A 22056-nucleotide genomic window follows, 5' to 3' on the forward strand; every position below is an offset into this window, starting at 1 on the left:
AATAGGTAATTGTTCACCTTCAAAATAAATCTACATCTTTGTCAAAATATTAACTGAAATGTTTGAGGAAATGCAAATGTACACTAAAATTATTTCATAATTAATAAATGGTATTTGGAGGCCAAGTCTGCATTACATTTGAACTTTTAGTGCAAACACATTTCATCATTAATAAATAGGGTACTCCTTAAAAAGAAATAAATGTCATTGTACAAAATAAGAAAATAAATGGCACTTTGAAAACAGGGTATAAACTCCTTAAATTTAAAAAGAAATAACTACCTATATATCAAGCAAAATAGAAAAATAACTGTGGAAAATAATAAGAGTATTCCTTAAATAAAAAGAAATTGGTAATGAGCATATCAGAAAAGAAATGACACTGGAATGCAAAAATAACATAAGAATATTTTGTCGGACATTTTGAAATGTTCCTAAACAAGTCTGCGAGATGCCAATTCATTCAAAGATGTTGCCATTCCTGGCAAATATGTAGTAATGCATTCAGTCAAATCAGACAAGGAGTTTCTTATGTCCTCATGAACTTGAAGCATTTCTGGAGCCAGTGTACCCTCACGACGTGATTAGCCTCTCTGATTTCTACCAGCATGAGGAGGTTGGCTGTATTGGTGATCATCAGCTTGTGGTGGAGCTGGTTCAGATGCTATCTCCACTACTCCCTCTGTTTCAGTGTCTGGTGACAGAGGCTCTGGAGGTGATGAGATTTGGAGGTTTTGGATGCCACTGGGTCCTGGTCTTGGTGAGGCTGGCTTTGATGGTAGTGTAACATCTATGTCACCTGTTGCCAAGTCCTCTTCATCGTCACCTGTAAATAAAAAAGAGGAAGAGAATGTATTACAAAACTATTACTTATTAAATTTTAAAAGAACAATGTAGTGTGTGTGTGTGTGTGTATTTACCTATTTGTGTATTACAGGGCCCGAGCTAAGCTCTCTGTGTCCTGTCTCTTTGTCCATTCCTGTCATATCTCTCTTTCATCTGGTTGCCACACACCGCATCAACGACATCACTGCTCAGTTTATTCCACTTATCAATGCCACGATGTGTGTGTGTGTGTGTGTGTGTGTGTGTATTTACCTAATTGTATTTACCTAATTGTAACATACGGGAAAAGAGCTATGCTCGTGTTGTCCCGTCTCCATATCTATTAATGTCCAGCTTTTTCTTAAAATCATGAATATTCCTTGCGTTGACCACTTCCACGTCTAAACTATTCCATGCTTCCACCCTTCTATGAGGGAAGCTATATTTTTCACATCTCTCCTATAAGTGGCCATTTTAGTTTTTCCCATGCCCTCTCGACATTCTTTCATTCCACATACACAGATCTTCCCTATCCATTTTTCCATGCCAATCATCACTCTGTATATTGCTATCAGGTCTCCCTTTCTCTTCTGTTTTCCAGGGTCGGAAGTTGCATTCTTTTCAGTCTGTCTTCATAAGTCAAATCTCTTAAGTCAGGCACCATTTTTGTTGCAGCCCTCTGTACTTTCTCTAGTTTCCTTATGTGTTTCTTTAAGTTCGGAGCCCACTGTATTGTTGCATATTCAAGCCTCGGTCTTATCATTGCAGTAATTATTTTCTTCATCATTTCTTCATCTAAATATACGAACGCCACTCTTATGTTCCTCAATAAGTTCAATACTTCTCCAATTATTTTGTTTATATGTCTCTCTGGCGATAGGTCATTGGTAATTGTCACCCCAAGGTCTTTTTCTTCATGACTGGTTTTATGTCTTCATTTCCTATCTTGTACATACTCCTGATTCTTCTTTCACTCTTGCCAAACTCTATTTTCTTGCATTTTGTCGTGTTGAACTCCATTTGCCATGTACAGCTCCATTTCCATATTCTGTCCAAGTCTTCCTGGAGTAGTTCGCAATCTTTGTCACATCTCACTTTTCTTAACAATTTTGCATCGTCTGCAAATAGGCTCACATAACTGGACACCCCATCCACCATGTCATTTATGTAGACCGTGAACATTACTGGTGCCAACACTGATCCCTGTGGAACTCCACTCTCCACCAAGCCCCATTCTGATGGTCTGTCCTTAATTATTGTTCTCATTTCTCTTCCTACTAAAAGTCTTCCATCCATTTTAGTAAACTGCCATGCACTCCTCCTACCATTTCAAGTTTCCAGATCAGTCTCCGGTGTGGTACCTTATCAAAGGCCTTTTTTAAATCCAGATATATTCCATCAGCCCAACCATCTCTTTCCTGTATTACATCTATCACCCTCGAATAGTAACATATCAGGTTTGTCGTGCATGAACGCCCTTTTCTAAAACCAAATTGACACTCACAAAGTATGTCATTTTCTCCAAGAAGTCTGTCCATCTATTCTTCACCACCCTCTCACACATCTTAGCTACCACACTTGTAAGTGACACTGGTCTATAGTTCAATGGGTCTCTCTTGTTACCTGATTTATAGATTGGGACAATGTTAGCTCTTTTCCAGTCTTGGGGCACTACACCTTCCCTTAATGAGGCATCAATTACTTCACAAACTTTTTCTGCCAGTTGCTCCTGCATTCTCTTAAAATCCATCCTGATACCCCATCAGGTCCCACAGCTTTTCTCACTTCTAAACTCCCCATCATATTCTTGATCTCCTCCACAGTTACTTGAAACTCCTTCATAATCCCTTTCTGTTCCATTACCAGTGGTTTGTCAAAAGCAGTCTCCTTTGTGAATACCTTCCGAAAGCATCCATTCATAGCCTCTGCCATTTCCTGGGATCTTCACTGCATACTCCATTTACTTCTAAACTTTCAATACTTTCTCTATTTTTGATGTTGTTGTTCACATGTCTGTAAAAAGCCTTGGTTGGTCTTTACATTTATCAATTATATCCTTTTCTTGTTTCTTTCTTTCTTCTCTTCTAATCAACACATATTCATTTCTTGCTCTTTTGTAACTTTCCCACTGCTTAATCCGTCTTTTCCTTCTCCACCTCTTCCATGCATCCTCTTTTCTTGTTCTAGCCTTTTCACATCTATCGTTAAACCAGTCCTGCTTTCCAACTTCTCTATGTTGTCTTATTGGTACAAATTTTTCTCACCTTCTTTGTATATTTTTATAAATTCCTTCCACTTTTCATTTGCTCCTTAGCACTCTTGAATTTCATCCAATTTGTCTCTTGAAAGAATTTCTTTAGGTTTCCAAAATCTGTCTTGGCATAATTCCATCTTCCCACTTTATATTCTTCATTTCTTCTAGATTTCTCTTCATCTATCACCTTGAACTCCAAAACTGCATGATCACTCTTTGCTAAAGGGCACTCCACCCTCATCTCCTCAATGACCATTGGCTCTGTACTAAAGACCAAGTCCAGTCTTGACGATGCTCCCTCTCCTCCAAACCTAGTATCTTCTTTGACCCACTGAGTTAACACATTTTCCATTGCCAGTGTCAATAGTGTATTTCCCCATGTTGTCTCTGATCCTTCCATTGACCAGTCCTCCCAACACACCTCTTTACAATTAAAATCTCCCATCATTATAGTTCGTTCACAGCCACCCAACATTTCTTCCAGACATGTTCCTGTATCACTTATCATTTCTTCATATTCCTGTACTGACCATGCATTTGTCTTAGGTGGTACGTACACCACTATGTAGTGCCTCTTTTTCCTTCATTAGTTTCTGCTCTGATCTTTAGCACTTCTGCCTTTCCCATACCTTCTTTCACTTGATCCACCTTTATATCTTTTTAACCAGCAACATCACTCCTCCTCCCATCTTACCTACTCTATTTCTTTTCCAAACATTATATTTCCTTCTCCAACCATCATCAGGTCTTCTCCTCTCTCAGTTTTGTTTCAGTAAGACCCACAATATCTGGGTTCTTGTCCCTCAAGTAATCGTTGAGTTCTAAAATCCCGATATCACTCCATTTATGTTGGAATACATTACATTCGCTCATACGTAAGTTTCTTTAGTCCTTTCTTACTGTACTTTTCTGGGTTATGAACCACTTCCTCAGTCTCATATCCAAGATTCTCCAGAAAAACTCTTTCTTCTCCTCTTCTGTCCTCTCTTCATTTTTTTCAAAGCCTCCTTTCTCAACTCATTTAACATTTCTCTTTCCTTTTCACCGAGATCTCTTCTCAACCAAATCTTCCTTGTTGTTTCCTGCTGGGCTAGCCTCCATGACTTCTCCACCAATTCATCTACATCCTTTTGTGACTTAAGTTTGATTCTTATTGGCCTCATACCTTCTCTTGTGAACTTTCCAATTCTATGGAAGTCCTCTATTTCTTGTACTAGGTCTTTTCCCTCCTCCTGCACCACATTAATGATATTATTTATCACCTTTTTTATGTTTTTCTCTCTCTCCATTTTACTCGGTGTCTTATCCTCCTCCACACCAAATATCACCACACATCTCTTTTTGTCTACAGTTTCCCTCACCAATGTCTCATATGTGTGTATTTACCTAATTGTATTTACCTAATTGTAACATACGGGAAAAGAGCTATGCTCGTGTTGTCCCGTCTCCATATCTATTAATGTCCAGCTTTTTCTTAAAATCATGAATATTCCTTGCGTTGACCACTTCCACGTCTAAACTATTCCATGCTTCCACCCTTCTATGAGGGAAGCTATATTTTTTCACATCTCTCCTATAAGTGGCCATTTTAGTTTTTCCCATGCCCTCTCGACATTCTTCCATTCCACATACACAGATCTTCCCTATCCATTTTTCCATGCCAATCATCACTCTGTATATTGCTATCAGGTCTCCCCTTTCTCTTCTGTTTTCCAGGGTTGGAAGTTGCATTCTTTTCAGTCTGTCTTCATAAGTCAAATCTCTTAAGTCAGGCACCATTTTCGTTGCAGCCCTCTGTACTTTCTCTAGTTTCCTTATGTGTTTCTTTAAGTTCGGAGCCCACTGTATTGTTGCATATTCAAGCCTCGGTCTTATCATTGCAGTAATTATTTTCTTCATCATTTCTTCATCTAGATATCTGACGCCACTCTTATGTTCCTCAATAAGTTCAATACTTCTCCAATTATTTTGTTTATATGTCTCTCTGGCGATAGGTCATTGGTAATTGTCACCCCAAGGTCTTTTTCTTCATGACTGGTTTTATGTCTTCATTTCCTATCTTGTACATACTCCTGATTCTTCTTTCACTCTTGCCAAACTCTATTTTCTTGCATTTTGTCGTGTTGAACTCCATTTGCCATGTACAGCTCCATTTCCATATTCTGTCCAAGTCTTCCTGGAGTAGTTCGCAATCTTTGTCACATCTCACTTTTCGTAACAATTTTGCATCGTCTGCAAATAGGCTCACATAACTGGACACCCCATCCACCATGTCATTTATGTAGACTGCGAACATTACTGGTGCCAACACTGATCCCTGTGGAACTCCACTCTCCACCAATCCCCATTCTGATGGTCTGTCCTTAATTATTGTTCTCATTTCTCTTCCTACCAAAAGTCTTCCATCCATTTTAGTAAACTGCCATGCACTCCTCCTACCATTTCAAGTTTCCAGATCAGTCTCTGGTGTGGTACCTTATCAAAGGCCTTTTTTAAATCCAGATATATTCCATCAGCCCAACCATCTCTTTCCTGTATTACATCTATCACCCTCGAATAGTAACATATCAGGTTTGTCGTGCATGAACGCCCTTTCCTAAAACCAAATTGACACTCACAAAGTATGTCATTTTCTCCAAGAAGTCTGTCCATCTAGTCTTCACCACCCTCTCACACATCTTAGCTACCACACTTGTAAGTGACACTGGTCTATAGTTCAATGGGTCTCTCTTGTTACCTGATTTATAGATTGGGACAATGTTAGCTCTTTTCCAGTCTTGGGGCACTACGCCTTCCCTTAATGAGGCATCAATTACTTCACAAACTTTTTCTGCCAATTGCTCCTGCATTCTCTTAAAATCCATCCTGATACCCCATCAGGTCCCACAGCTTTTCTCACTTCTAAACTCCCCATCATGTTCTTGATCTCCTCCACCGTTACTTGAAACTCCTTCATAATCCCTTTCTGTTCCATTACCAGTGGTTTGTCAAAAGCAGTCTCCTTTGTGAATACCTTCCGAAAGCATCCATTCATAGCCTCTGCCATTTCCTGGGATCTTCACTGTATACTCCATTTACTTCTAAACTTTCAATACTTTCTCTATTTTTGATGTTGTTGTTCACATGTCTGTAAAAAAGCCTTGGTTGGTCTTTACATTTATCAATTATATCCTTTTCTTGTTTCTTTCTTTCTTCTCTTCTAATCAACACATATTCATTTCTTGCTCTTTTGTAACTTTCCCACTGCTTAATCCGTCTTTTCCTTCTCCACCTCTTCCATGCATCCTCTTTTCTTGTTCTAGCCTTTTCACATCTATCGTTAAACCAGTCCTGCTTTCCAACTTCTCTATGTTGTCTTATTGGTACAAATTTTTCTCACCTTCTTTGTATATTTTATAAATTCCTTCCACTTTTCATTTGCTCCTTAGCACTCTTGAATTTCATCCAATTTGTCTCTTGAAAGAATTTCTTTAGGTTTCCAAAATCTGTCTTGGCATAATTCCATCTTCCCACTTTATATTCTTCATTTCTTCTAGATTTCTCTTCGTCTATCACCTTGAACTCCAAAACTGCATGATCACTCTTTGCTAAAGGGCACTCCACCCTCATCTCCTCAATGACCATTGGCTCTGTACTAAAGACCAAGTCCAGTCTTGACGATGCTCCCTCTCCTCCAAACCTAGTATCTTCTTTGACCCACTGAGTTAACACATTTTCCATTGCCAGTGTCAATAGTGTATTTCCCATGTTGTCTCTGATCCTTCCATTGACCAGTCCTCCCAACACACCTCTTTACAATTAAAATCTCCCATCATTATAGTTCGTTCACAGCCACCCAACATTTCTTCCAGACATGTTCCTGTATCACTTATCATTTCTTCATATTCCTGTACTGACCATGCATTTGTCTTAGGTGGTACGTACACCACTATGTAGTGCCTCTTTTTCCTTCATTAGTTTCTGCTCTGATCTTTAGCACTTCTGCCTTTCCCATACCTTTTTCACTTGATCCACCTTTATATCTTTTTAACCAGCAACATCACTCCTCCTCCCATCTTACCTACTCTATTTCTTTTCCAAACGTTATATTTCCTTCTCCAACCTTCATCAGGTCTTCTCCCTCTCTCAGTTTTGTTTCAGTAAGACCCACAATATCTGGGTTCTTGTCCCTCAAGTAATCGTTGAGTTCTAAAATCCCGATATCACTCCATTTATGTTGGAATACATTACATTTCGCTCATATGTAAGTTTCTTTAGTCCTTTCTTGCTGTACTTTTCTGGGTTATGAACCACTTCCTCAGTCTCATATCCAAGATTCTCCAGAAAAACTCTTTCTTCTCTTCTTCTGTCCTCTCTTCATTTTTTTCAAAGCCTCCTTTCTCAACTCATTTAACATTTCTCTTTCCTTTTCACCGAGATCTCTTCTCAACCAAATCTTCCTTGTTGTTTCCTGCTGGGCTAGCCTCCATGACTTCTCCACCAATTCATCTACATCCTTTTGTGACTTAAGTTTGATTCTTATTGGCCTTGTGTGTGTGTGTGTGTGTGTGTGTGTGTGTGTGTGTAAATCACTCTTGATGTGATCCTCTGTTGCACCAGATATTATATCACTTTTGTCTCCAATCTCTGGTATTTCTGAGACCACTCACACACACAGTCACAACTTAATTTTCATCCCTACATTTAATGACCATCTCAGGATGATCAAAGTCCAGGAACACCAGATACTTGGACATCTTTTTTTCACATTGCCTCTTCAACACTTCATTTTACATCAGGCACTCCTCACCTGAAATGTACAAACATAGAGTGAACTTCGTTCTCATTAGCACTAATTTTCAGGAAGTTATATTCATTAATGTTTTAATGTAGCTAAATGTGTGTGTGTGTGTGTGTGTGTGTGTATTTACCTAGTTGTATTTACCTAGTTGTAGTTTTACAGGGCCTGGGCTTTATGCTCGTGTGGCCCGTCTCCATATCTACACTTATCCAATCTTACTTTAAAAGTGCACACTCGTTGCAGACACTACTTCTTCATCTAAACTGTTCCACGTCTCAATACATCTCTGGAAACTATATTTTTATATCTCTCAGACATCTTCCTTTCTCAGCTTTTTACTATGCGATCTTGTGCTTGGTGTCATATTCTTCTCTCAGGATCAGTTTCTCATTATCCACTTGGTCCATTCCGTTGATCAATTTATAGACTTGTATCAGGTCTCCTCTCTCCTTCTTTGTTCCAAGGTTGGTAGATCCATAGCCTTTAGTCTCTCCTCATATGTCATCCCTTCAAGTTCTGGGACCATTCTTGTAGCCATTTTTTGTAGCCTCTCCAATTTTCTTATGTGTTTCTTTTTATGAGGGGTCCACACTACTCCTGCATATTCCAATCTGGGTCTTATTATAGTATTTATCAATTTCTTCATCATTTCTTTGTCCATGTAGTGAAATGCTACTCCAATATTTCTTAGCAAATTATATGTTTCTCTAAAATTCTATCAATATGGCTTACTGGTTGATTGTTTTCTTCCATCGTCACTCCTAAGTCCTTTTCCTTTTGACTTTCTCCAGTTCTACTCCATCTCCCATCTTATAGATTCCCACAGGTCGTCTTTCACTCTTTCCCATTTCCATGACATGGCTTTTGTTCACATTGAATTCCATTTCCACTTCTTACTCCATTCCCAGATCTTATTTAGGTCTTCTTGCAGTATTTCACAATCCTCCTTTTGCTTTATAACTCTGCACAGTTTCGTATCATCCATAAACAAATTTATGTAGCTGTTCACTCCTTCTGGCATGTCGTTAATATAAATGAGGAAAAGTACTGGTGCCAATACTGACCCTGTGGCACTCCGCTTTCTACTGCTCTCCACTTGGACTTCATATCTTTAACTACCGTCCTTATTTCTCTCCCCCTCAAATAATTTTCTATCCATCTCAATGTGCTTCCTTTTAAGCCACCCTTCTCCTCTAACTTCCACAGTAATCTTCTGTGGCACTTTGTCAAACGCCTTTTTTTATGCAGTCAACCCATCCTCTCTCTCTTGTACTCTATCAACTATTCTAGAATAGAAACTCAATAAATTAGTTACACAAGACCGTCCTTTTCTAAAACCAAATTGGCTATTTGATATTAATTTGTTGTCTTCAAGGAACTCGATCCATTGTTTCTTTATTATTCTTTCACACATCTTGCATATTACACTAGTTAGTGATACCGGTCTGTAATTTAAAGGTTCTTCTTTCCTTCCGCTCTTATATATGGGAACCACCTCAGCTCTTTTCCATTCTACTGGCACTGTTCCATTTTCTATTGAGCATTTTATGATGTTGTATATAGGACTTGCTAGTTCTTCCCTACATTCTTTCAGTATTCTGCCTGAGACTTCATCCGGTCCCATTGCCTTCTCTTCATCCAGTTCCTTCATTAACTCTTTTATTTCAAGCTTGGTTACTTTAATCTCTTTCATATAGATTGTCTCTCTATTACCCTGTGGCCTCTCAAATTTGGATTCTTTAGTAAAGACCTCCTGGAATTTTTATTTAATAGTTCTGCCATACTTTTGGGTCTTCCACCATCCCGTTCTCTCCTTTTAACCTTTCTATTGTTTCTTTTGCCTAATTTTTCCATTTATGAATCTATAGAACAATTTTGGTTGCTCCTTACATTTTTCGACAATATCTTTTTCAAGTTCTTTTCCTCTTCCTTCCTCACCTTAACATATTCATTTCTCGCTGCCTTGAAGTTTTCCTTGTTTGTTGGATTCTATTTCTCCTCCACCTTTTCCATGCTCCATCTCTTTTCTCCTTTGCCCTAGCACACCTTGCATTAAACCAATCTTTCTTTCCTTCTTCTTTTGGTCTATATTTTGGGACATATTCCTGACTCCTGTTTTGTATATTTCCAAAAATAAGTTATATTTGTCTTGCATTGTCTCTGAGTTTTCCATCTCCTCCCAGTCTACGTTTTAAAATAGTTCTTGAGATTCTCAATATCAGCCTTTCTGTAATTTAATCGGTCTCCTTTGTATGAATCGTCTCTATCTTCCTTTCCTTCTTCTATATCTATTTCTAATATTGCATGGTCACTCTTTCCCAATGGGCACTTATATCTTATATCGTCATTCATTTGTATACCCTTGTAAAAACTAGGTCCAATCTCCGGCTCGTCGTTTCCTCTGAATCTTGTGCATTCCTTTACTCTCTGGTCCATCATATTGTCTATCATTAGGTTCAAGAATCTTTCTCCCAGGCTTCTTCCCCATACCACTTTCATAATTTTCCCAGTCCACTTCTTTACAGTAGAAATCTCCTACTAATATCACTTTTCTCCTTTCTTTAACGATTCTCATTAGACTCCTTATTGTGTCATCTATCATGTCTTTATATTCTTGATTGGTCCATGAATTTGTTTTTGGTGGCACATATGTTACAATGATTGTTATCTCTTTTTTATTAATATGCATCTTAATATACAATATTTCTGCTTTTCCTTCTGCACATTCCACTTGGTTTATCACTATCTCCTTCCTTAACATTATCATGACTCCTCCTCCTCCTTTACCCACTCTGTCTCTTCTCCATACATTATACCTATTATCCAAATCTATTATGATTGCCTCATTTAGTTTTGTTTCAGCCAGGCATACAATATCTGGATTTTCTTTCCTTATGTAATCTTTTAATTCTAATTTACTTGATAAAATCCCGTCTGTGTTCGTATACATCATTTTTAGTCTTTTGCCTTCATCATTTTTAGTTAAACTTGTTCCACTTTTTTCTCTTCCTTCTCGTTTATATACCATTTCCTTATCCTGTCTCCTAGAATTCTCCAAAAAAATGCCTTCTTCTCCTCTTCTGACCTTTCATTATTCTTTTTCCTTACTGCTGCTGCCAGTTCATTGTATCTCTTCCTTTCTTCCTCATTTCTATTTTTCTTTATATAGATATCCTTACAGCCTTCTGTTTCTCTAAGTTTTGTTGTTCTATATAATATTTCTTCTGTTCCTGCTTGTGATTTTAGTAGTATTTTAATTGGTCTCGTTTTTCCTTCTTGATATAGTCCCATTCTGTTTATTTCTTCTACTTCCTCTTCCAAGTTCTGCCTATCTTCATCATTAAGATTCTTCAGTAGGTCTTTGACTGATTTCATTTCTTCTTTTTCTCTTTTTGGTCTATATTTTATATTTTTTTCCTTTATTCCAAATACGACTACACTCTTCTTTTTTTCTGCAATTTCTCTAACTAGATTTTCTTTTGTCTTGAGGACTCCTATCATATTGTTTGTCATATTTTCTTCTTTTTCTTTAAGTTGTTTTTGAATCACCTCCTGAAAATTGGCCTTATCTTTCTTATCTTGGACTCTCCATGCCTGTACTTCTTTTTTAATCACGTTCTGTACTTTTTCCTCTTCCTTGTTTACTAGATCTTTCAGCTTCTCCTTTTCTTTCTCGGCTTTACCGAGTCCTTCTTCCATCTGCTTCTTGTAGTTAGCTACTTCCTTTTTTAGTTTTTCGTTTTCCGCTCTTAGCCTAGCTTCGTTTTCTTCCACTTTTCTTATCCTTTCTCTCAGTCTTATAAACTCCATTTCCTGTTCTTTATTCTCTTTCATTTCCATCTTCTCCTTTATCAGTTTATCTAATTTACATTCAATATTGAACCCTTCGAATACGCGTTCTCCCTCACTGACATTGTCATCATCAGCCCCTTCTCTATTTTCATGTCTGCATTTGGATGGAATATCTTTTTCACTCATTATTCCTTACTAATTGATTTCATGGAGAGAAAAAAAAAAATGAGTCCACACTACCTGCCCAGGCCACTGTAAATACTATACAACAGGTGTAGTGAAGATCAGGTGATCGTCGGAACTGCGCCAGTGTGTGTGTGTGTCTCTGTGTGTGTGTGTGTGTGTGTGTATTCACCTAGTTGTATTCACGTAGTTGTAATTTTACAGGGCCTGGGTATCATACTCGTGTGGCCCCGTCTCCATATCTACACACATCCAACTTTCCTTTAAAACTATGCACATGCTGACACCACCTCCTCACTCAAACCATTCCACACCTCCACACATCTTTGTGGGAAACTATATTTTTCACATCCTTCAAGCATATTCCTTGGCTATCTTTTTACTATGCGATCTTGTAGTTCTACTTAAGTTTTCCTCTCTCAACATCATTTGCTCATTATCCACTTCATCCAGTCCATTCAACAGTTTATAAACCTGTATTAAATCTCCTCTTTCTCTTCTTTGTTCCAAGGTAGGCAAATTCATTTCTTTTAATCTCTCCTCATAGGTCATTTCTGCCAATTCCGGAACCATTTTGTTGCCATTCTCTGCAATCTCTCCAACTTCCTTATATGCTTCTTTTTATAAGGGGACCAAACCACTCCAGCATATTCCAATCTTGGTCTAATTACCATACTAATTAATTTCTTCATCATATCTTTATCCATATAATGGAAGGCTAATCCAATATTTTTATCAAATTATACGTTTCTCCAAACATCTTATCAATATGAGCCTCAAACTGCCCATGGTCTTGTATTATCACTCCCAAATCCTTTTCCTTTTCCACCTTTTTCAACACTACTTCTTCACCCATCTTATATGACCCTCTTGGCCGTCTTCCACTCTTTCCCATCTCCATCACATGACTTTTGCTCAGATTAAATTCCATTTGCCACCTCTTGCTCCACTCCCAAATCTTATCCAGGTCTGCCTGTAAAATTTCACAATCTTCTTCACTCTTCACACACCTACACAACTTCGCATCATCCGCAAACAAATTAATATAACTGTTTACTCCTCTGGCATGTCATTTATATATACCAGGAAAAGTATTGGTGCCAGCACTGAGCCTTGTGGGACTCCACTCTCCACCACCAACCAGTCCGACCTTGCATCCCTTATTACCGTTCTCATCTCCCTCCATCTCAAGTAGTTTTCCATCCACTTTAACACTTTTCCTTTCAGTCCTCCATAAATCTCTACTTTCCATAACAGTCTCTCGTGAGGTACCTTGTCAAAAGCTTTCTTTAAATCCAAATATACACAGTCCATCCATCCTCTCTCTCCTGTATTTTGTCAACCACTCTTGAATAAAAGCTCAGTAGATTTGTTACACATGACCTCCCTTTCCTGAAGCCAAATTGATGATCCGATAATAACTTATGATCCTCCAGGAACCGTATCCAATATTTCTTTATCACCCTCTCACAAATCTTACCGACCACACTTGTTAGAGACACAGGTCTATAGTTAAGAGGCTCTTCCTTACTGCCTCCCTTATAAATGGGCACCACTTCAGCTCTCTTCCACTCTACTGGTACTTCCCGTTTCTAATGAGCACCTTATAATATCATATAATGGATCAATCAATTCTTCTCTACACTCCTTCAATAATTTTCCTGAAACTTCATCTGGTCCCATCGCTTTATCATCTTTAAGTTCCTCCAACATTTTATATAACTCCTTTTTAGGTATCTTAATGTCCTCCATGTGCACATTTCCTTGTACATTCTGTGGCTTTACAAACATTGTTTCTTTAGTAAATACTTGCTGAAACCTATTATTTAGCAATTCCGCTATATTCTTAGGGTCATCTACTATCCCTTGCTCTCCTTTTAATCTTTCAATGGACTCTCTCTTTTTAAGTTTACCATTTATGAACCTGTAAAACAATTTTGGATGTTCCTTACTCTTGTCTACAATATCTTTTCAAATTTTCTTTCTTCCTCCTCCTTACCCTCACATACTCATTTCTTGCCACTCTATAATTCTCCTTATTTAGTATATTCCTGCTCTTTTCCATCTTTTCCAAGCCACATCTCTCTTTTCCTTAGCCTTAACACAAGTTGCATTAAACCAATCCTTTCTTCCTTCCTCTCTTGGTTTATACTTTGGTACAAATTTCATAACTCCTTCTTTATAATATTTCATAAAAATCTCATATTTCTTTTGCACTTCTCTGATTTGTAACATCTCCTCCCAATCTAATTTTCTGAAATAATTTTTCAAACTTTCTGTGTCCATCTTTCTATAATTCAATCTACCACTCCTGTATGTCTTGTCCTTCCTTCGCTGTGTTGTTGCTATCTGCATTTCCATAACCACATGATCACTCTTTCCCAAAGGACACTTGTATTGTATATCTCCACATAGGTACACTTCTCTTGTTAACACCAAATCCAGTCTAGCCGGTTCATCATCTCCTCTATATCTAGTATTTTCCTTCACCCTCTGTTCCATCATATTTTCCATCATTAGATTAAGAAATCTCTCTCCCATGCTTCCTCTCCAACACCACTTACTAGATTTTCCCAATCCACCTCCTTACAATTAAAATCTCCTACTAGTATCACCTTTCTTTTCCAGATAATACACTTTCCAAACTCTGTAAAGTATCCTTGATCATATTGTCATATTCCTTAATGTCCAAGAATTTGTTTTAGGAGGTACATAGGTCACCATGATTATTAATTCTTTTCCATCACTTTTATCCTTATGCTTATCACTTCTGCGTTGTTCTTCCCATACCAAACCTTATCCACATTTATTTCTTTCTTCGTCATAATCATAACTCCTCCTCCACCTTTACTCTCTATCCTTTCTCCATATATTATATTTATTATCCAAATTTATCTTTGTTTTTTCATGCAATTTTGTCTCAGTCAAACACACGATATCAGGCTTCTCCACTATCATATAGTCTTGCAATTCCAATCTACTTGACAGTATCCCATCTATATTAGTATACATTACGGTCCACCCACTGCTCCTCTAGGGGTTCCTCCATTCCTTCTTTCCACATACCACTTTCTGACTCTCTCCTATAACTCTCCAAAAACTTTTCTTTCCTCCTCAGACCGCTCATCATTTTTCCTTCTCGCCTCTTCCACCAATTCCTTATATCTTCTCTCTTCCTCATTTCTATTCTTTCTCACAAACACCTCTTTACAACCTTCTATCTCTCTTAACTTTGATGTTCTATATAGGACATCCTCCAGATTGTTGTGACTTCAGTACTACTTTAATCGGTCTGTTCACTCCCTCCTTATACGGACCCAGTCTATGGATCTCTTCCACTTCTTCTTGTAGGTCTTTTTTTTCATCATCATTTAGATTTTTTAACAGATCTCTTACCGTTTTCAATTCTTCCTTAATTGTCTTCGGCTTATATGTTATATTTTGTTCTTTCATCCCAAATATTAACACACTCTTCTTCTTTTCTGCTATTTCCTTATCAATGTTTCCTTATTCTTCATTACATTAACCAGTTCCTTGGACCTTTCTTTTTTGTCTTCCTTCAACTGATCTGTAATTATTTCTTGTAATCCAACCATCTCTGCTTCCCTCGACTCAGTCCATTGTGTTTTCTTCAGTTCCCATTCCCTTTCAATCCTTTCATTCTGCTCACTAATCATTTCCTTAAAGTCATCTTTCTCCTTTACTACTCTCTCCATTTTCTCCTCCAACCGTCTCTTGTATTTTTCAACCTCCACCTTCAAATGCATTCTCATCCACCAATCGTTTTCATTTTCCTCCAGTCTCTTAACTCTTTCCTTCAAAGCCTTGGAATTCTCTATCCTGCTCCTCCTCACTCCTCTGAACTTTTAATTCCTTCACTAACTCCTCAAATCTCTTCTCCAACATCACCAATCTACCTTGCAATGTTGCCCCTGTTGAAGCTGGACTCATGCTTTGACTGGCCACTTTCGGCTTTGCTCCCTGGGCCTCATCAACATATTTTGAATTTGGTAATTTATTCCTTACTGGTCTATCCATTTTTCCTTACTTTTCCTGGGAACATGTGGGTGTGTGGTCACTGGGGGCCATGCCTGGTAGTTACGTGTGTGGTTGGATGCGTTGGCGGCTGCTATGGCTGGCCTTTGTGGGTTCCCGCTCTGTCGTTTGGAGTGTGGAGGTTCTCCCACCTCCGATCACTCCCATGTACACGCCACCAGGCTACGTTCACTCTGTACACTCGTTCACTCGCTCTGGTCGCCCCTCAATAGCAATAACTATTCTCACTCAAGCACATTGCTTAGCGTGTGGAGTGTTATTTAGATGCCGTTCATGCGCAGGAGGCACGTCCGTGTGTGTGTGTGTGTGTGTGTGTGTGTATTTACCTATTTGTGTATTACAGGGCCCGAGCTAAGCTCTCTGTGTCCTGTCTCCTTGTCCATTCCTGTCATATCTCTCTTTCATCTGATTGACACACACCGCATCAACGACATGACTGCTCAGTTTATTCCACTTATCAATGCTACGATGGGAAACTGTATTTTCTCACGTCATTTAGACAGATGTCCTTTATTAGCTTTTTTCCATGTCCTCGGAGATAATTACTTGTGGTCACCTTTATCAACTCTCTATCCAGTATGTCAATCTTGTTCACCAGTTTATACATAGTTATCATGTCTCCTCTTGTTCTTCTCTCTTCTAATGTGGTCAGCCCCAGCTTCCTCAGTCTTTCCCCATAATCTAACTCCCTGAGTCCTGGTACCATCCTTGTTGCCAGCCTTTGTACCCTTTCTTCTACCTTCTTCACATTTTTCTTCATATGCGGTGACCAGACACATGCTGCATATTCTAGTTGGGGTCATATTAAGGTGCATAATATCTTCTTCATCATTCCTTCATCTAGGTAGTGGAATGCAAGGCCAATATTTTGAAGCATGTTGTATGTTTTCCAAAAAATCTTGTTAATGTGTTTCTCTGGTGACAAAGTGTTTTGCACAGTTACTCCTAAGTCTTTCTCCTCATTGGTCTCTTTAATTTTCTCATCACCCAGCCTGTAATCCCAGTTTGGTCTGTATCTACTTCTTCCCATTTTCATAACATGGGTCTTGTCTATATTAAATTCCATCTGCCACTCCTTACTCCACTCATATATTTTATCAAGATCTTCCTGTAACTTGTTACAATCTTCCACATTCTTTACTCTCCTCATAATTTTAGTATCGTCCGCAAACATGTTCATGTAACTGTCAATTCCTACTGGCATATCATTAACATAAATCAAAAACATGATGGGACCCAGCACTGACCCTTGTGGAACTCCACTGGTTACCTTCTTCCACTCGGACTTCCTTCCTCTCACCACTGTTCTCATTTCTCTTCCCATTAAGTAATTTTCCATCCATTTTGCTAGTTTATCATTTACTCCTCCAATCATCTTTAGTTTCCACATCAGTCTATTGTGTGGTACTTTATCCAAGGCCTTTCTCAAGTCCAGGTAGATAGCATCCACCCATCCCTCTCTATGTTGTAGTATACACACGATCTTCCTTTTCTGAAACCAAACTGCCTTTCACTCAGAATGTTTTCACTTTCTAGATACTCACTCCACTTAGCTTTAATTACTTCTTCACATACCTTGCACAATATACTAGTCAACGATACTGGTCTATAATTTAGCGGTTCTATTCTATTACCATTCTTATATACAGGCACAATGTCAGCTCTTTTCCACTCTTTCGGGACTAACCCTGTTTGTATGGAGGTTTCCACAATATAAAATACAGGGATCAACAATTGATCCTTACATTTATTTAGCAACCTCCCAGATATGCCATCAGGCCCCATTGATTTATTAATATCCAGATTGCTTATAATTTTCCTTACATCTTCCTTAGTAACCATGATGTCCTGCATTTGCTTTATTTCCGTAGGCCTTCCTCCCATAAAATGCTCCTCCTTTGTAAACACTTTGCAAAAGTTGTCGTTCAAAATTTCAGCTATATCTCCAGCATCTTCATATACTTCTTCCCCGTTTTTTACCTTTTCTATTGCCTCCCTTTTATTTAGTTTTCCATTTATGAATTTGTAAAACATTTTGGGTCACTATCACAGTTTTCCACCACCCTCTGTTCATATTCCTTCTGTGCTGTTCTCCTTACTTCAACATATCTATTCCTTGCTGTTTTGTAGCCTTCCCTTGATAATACATCACTGTTTTCTTAAGTTTCTTCCATGCCTTTTCTTTGTTCTTTTTTGCTTCTTCACAATTTCTATTAAACCACTGTTTATTATTTAAAGTCCCCTTTCTGTAATATGGCACAAACTTTTCACAGCAGAGTTATACAAATCCATAAATTTATCATACTTCAATTGCATATCTCTTTCCTGGTATACCACGGACCAGTCAATTTCATTAAAGAACTCCCTTATATGGTTATAATTTGCCCTAGTATAATTTAATTTTTCCTCCTGCGTTCCACAATCTTATTTGTGCTTAATTCTGTATCCAGCTCAAAGCTTAGGACATCATGATCGCTTTTCCCAAGGGACTTTCATGTTCAATTTCCTCTTTTAGAGAGATTCCCCTGGTAAATACCAAATCCAACCTTGCTGCAACATCTTGTCCCCTGCACCTTGTTGGTGATCTCACCCACTGTGTCATCAAGTTATTTGTTGCTACCTTTAACAATTCTTCTGCCCACTCACCACCTTTCACCACTTCGTAGTCTTCCCACACTATTTCTTTGCAATTAAAGTCTCCAACTATCATCACTCTATCCTTTCTGATGAGTTCTTGCTTCATTCTGTCTAGAGTATTTCTCATCACCATTTGGTACTGTTCATATTCCCAAGCACTGGTTCTGGGTGGTATGTATACTGTTATAATATTAATGTCCCTCTTGCCATCTGTTATAAGCATACTTATCACTTCCTCATTTCTCTTACTATAGTTCACCTCCTTCACTATCAGATCTTCCTTAGTAAGAACCATTATACCACCACCACCTTTATTTTTTCTATCATTTCTCCATACTTTGTAGTGTTTTACAACAAACCAGTCTAGCTTTATTTCGGGCCTTAGCTTTGTTTCCACTACACACATTATGTCCGGTTCGTTATTTCTTAGGTAATCCATACATTCTAGCCTCTTAGACAGAAATCCATCTATGTTTGTGTAAGTCACTTTTATTCCATTCCTAGTCTCATTCTTCCATGTAATGCCTATTCCGTCTGTTTTATCCACCACTTCTTTAGCCTCCCATTTCTCATCCTCCAAAAAAACTTGATCTTTTCCTCCTCTGTTCTTTCGTCATTCCTCTCCTTCACTTCAGATACTAGCTCCTTCATCTTCATTCTCTCATCTTGTGACATATTTCTTCTTATGTAAATTGTTTTGGTTTCCTCAGAGTCCTTAAGTTTCCAAGCCCTCCTCAACAAGGCCTCCGCTGCCACCTGAGACTTTAATTTCAATTTCAATGGTCTATTCTTGCCTTCCTCAAAAGCTCCCAATCTCACACTTTCTTCTACCTCAGCATATAGGTCCTCTTCTTCCACAGAGATCTTGTTCAGTAAAGACTTAATCTTGTCATTTTCCTTATCCCTCCTGTCCTGCCAGTTCCTGTTAGTTTCCTCCCGCAATCCTGTTATGATCACACATTTTTTCTTTTCAGTGATATCTCTCACCACATACTCATTTTCCTTTAGTGCCTTTATCATTTCCCTCTGCGTAATCCCTTTATTTTCCTCTTCCTGCTTTTTTGCTATCTCCCTAAACGACCTTTGCACCTCCAGATGTTCATGATTCACTTCTTTCATCTTATTGTCAATTAGATTCAGACATTCCTCTTTCTTCAAGCCTTCATTTCTTCGCATTGTTTCCTTAGTTGTTGGTTTTCTTTCTTCATCTCTACTTTATCCTTCAACAGCTCTTTATTCTCTAGCGTTAACAAGTAGATCTGTTTTTTAAATGAATCATTCTCGGCTAGAACTCTATCCAGTTTTTTTTCTATTGACAAAATGCTTAGGAACTTACTCTCCAGCGTCTGGATTCTTGCATCCAAGTCAAGTTTCTGCAGTCCTTTTGGCGTAGTAATAAAACCTTCGAAGTCTCTAGTTTGCCTGGACGCCATTTTTGTTTTTGTCAGCTGATTACGGCCAGAGCGATCACCGTCCACACTCCCCTCTCAGGGATCACTCTCCATATCACTCACTTTCAACACTAAGAGACAGTAGGACATTTACGGACACAAAACTTAGAGTTACCCGGGCCCTGTAATACCATAGGTATTTTCTTTCTTCCTGTACGCAGCCGGAGACGAGCCATCCTCTCTCAACGACGGTGACGTGTGTGTGTGTGTGTGTGTGTGTGTGTGTGTGTGTGTGTGTGTGTACTTCACTGTTAGATCTGCTGCAGTGTCTGATGAGACAGAAAGACCTTATCCTACAGAGCGAGCTCTGAGTTAATTATTTCCAATAGGTCCAAGACCAGTCACACACATCACACTGGGACAACAAGGTTACTCATCCTTGACTTACATCCCGCACCTTCTCACTGCTAGGTGAACAGGAGCTACACTTGAGACATACTCAAGTTATTTCCACCTGCATAGGAAAGCGAACCCAGGTCCTCTGGCTTTTGCGTGTTTCACTTTCAGTGTTTGATCTGCTGTAGTCTCTGAAGAGACAGCCAGACGTTACCCTACGGAACAAGCTCAGAGCTCATTATTTCCGCTCTTTGGATAGGTCTGAGACCAGGCACACACCACACACCGGGACAACAAGGTCACAACTCCTCGATTTACATCCCGTACCTACTCACTGCTAGGTGAACAGGGGCTACACGTGAAAGGAGACACACCCAAATATCTCCATCCAGCCAGGGAATCGAACCCCGGTCATCTGGCTTGTGAAGCCAGTGCTCTAACCACTGAGCTACCGGGCGAGTGTGCATTACTGTAGATGACTCCTTTCCCCACAAAATGAAACCATTTTCCTTACCAGTTTTTTCCTATTGATGCTTGAGAGCAGCATGCTTCCCCTTTACTGGTGACTTCAAGTCAATAATTTTTTTCTTCACTTCCTCTCTCTTGCTACAGGAGAAACTGCATTGACAGCACAAGTTATTTCTTCCCATCCCTTTCTTTTTCTCTCTGCAGTTACTTGATGGCTGAATTTCTCCTGCAAGACAGTTTTTCTGTCCAGCCAACCCTAGAATCAAAAATGATTGTAAAGTTATAATATTTCCCATATAAATAAATGCTTTAATTAATCTGTTGGTTAAATTTGTTGGAAACCAGTTTTTTATTCTCAGAAATTAATGAATAATGAGATAACTTATAGATTAATAAAGTAGGTACTTCATAACTTAGTACACCAAAAACCTACAAGAAAATAAATCTCTGCTTACATAGATTACTAGGATGGATTAGGTTAATTTAATTAGGTTCCTCTTCCTCACCAAGCCACATTGCCACATTACAGTCTTTTATGAGTGTATAATATGAGGATGAAATTATTTTCTTGTAGGTTTTGGTGTAGTAGTATGTTATTGAGAACATAGGTATATACCTAACATACTGATGTTTCCTTCATTTCATATTTCATTAATTTCATTATTTATTAAACTCTGAAGATAAAAAAAAAAGTTTGACATAAATTACCTAACACATTATATAATTAAGTACCTAAATCTACCAGAAAACATGGTTTTCTACAACATATGAGAAAATATCAAGTGGTGACAGTGTCTAACACTACAACAAAACACAATGGTTGTAATTATGTTACATGTAAGCATTTTTAAGTGCAAACTGCTCATTTCCAAGCTCCTAATAACAAACTCTAGTTAGTTTCCCTACAGAAGTTTGGAAAGGTAAAAAAAGTTTCTAACAGATCATTTAGTGTGTGGTAAAAGTTTAATAACTACAAAAAAAAAAAAAAAAATGTACGTACATATCCAGTAATTTTGCCCACAGCAAAAGGTCATTTTGCCCACATTAATAACTTGTATGTAGCATATTGATCGTGATAATAACCAGTATAGGGGATTTAATTACATTTATACTACTATATGATTTGTATGTACATTTAATAGTTAGTTAATACTTGTGGACAAAATTATTGTAAACTGGCCTCCATATGTTACAAGGAAAGTGTGAAACATTTAGTGAGGATCTCATTTCATGAGATCCTCACTAAATATGCTTTTTTTTTTTTTTTTTTTTTT

At 38.2% G+C, this 22056-nt stretch overlaps 1 long non-coding RNA gene across 1 annotated transcript; it reads right to left on the minus strand.

Annotated features, from left to right (window-relative positions):
* Positions 1–84: 84 nt before the first annotated feature.
* LOC123500146 lies at positions 85–20873 on the minus strand. Its single transcript, XR_006673189.1, has 2 exons — positions 20829–20873; positions 85–826 (listed from the first exon to the last, which is right to left on the minus strand). It is a non-coding gene; the product is annotated as an uncharacterized LOC123500146 (long non-coding RNA).
* Between the last annotated feature and the right edge of the window lie 1183 nt (positions 20874–22056).

Source organism: Portunus trituberculatus, chromosome 50 (assembly GCF_017591435.1).
Source record: "Portunus trituberculatus isolate SZX2019 chromosome 50, ASM1759143v1, whole genome shotgun sequence".
Taxonomy (NCBI): Eukaryota; Metazoa; Arthropoda; class Malacostraca; order Decapoda; family Portunidae; genus Portunus; species Portunus trituberculatus.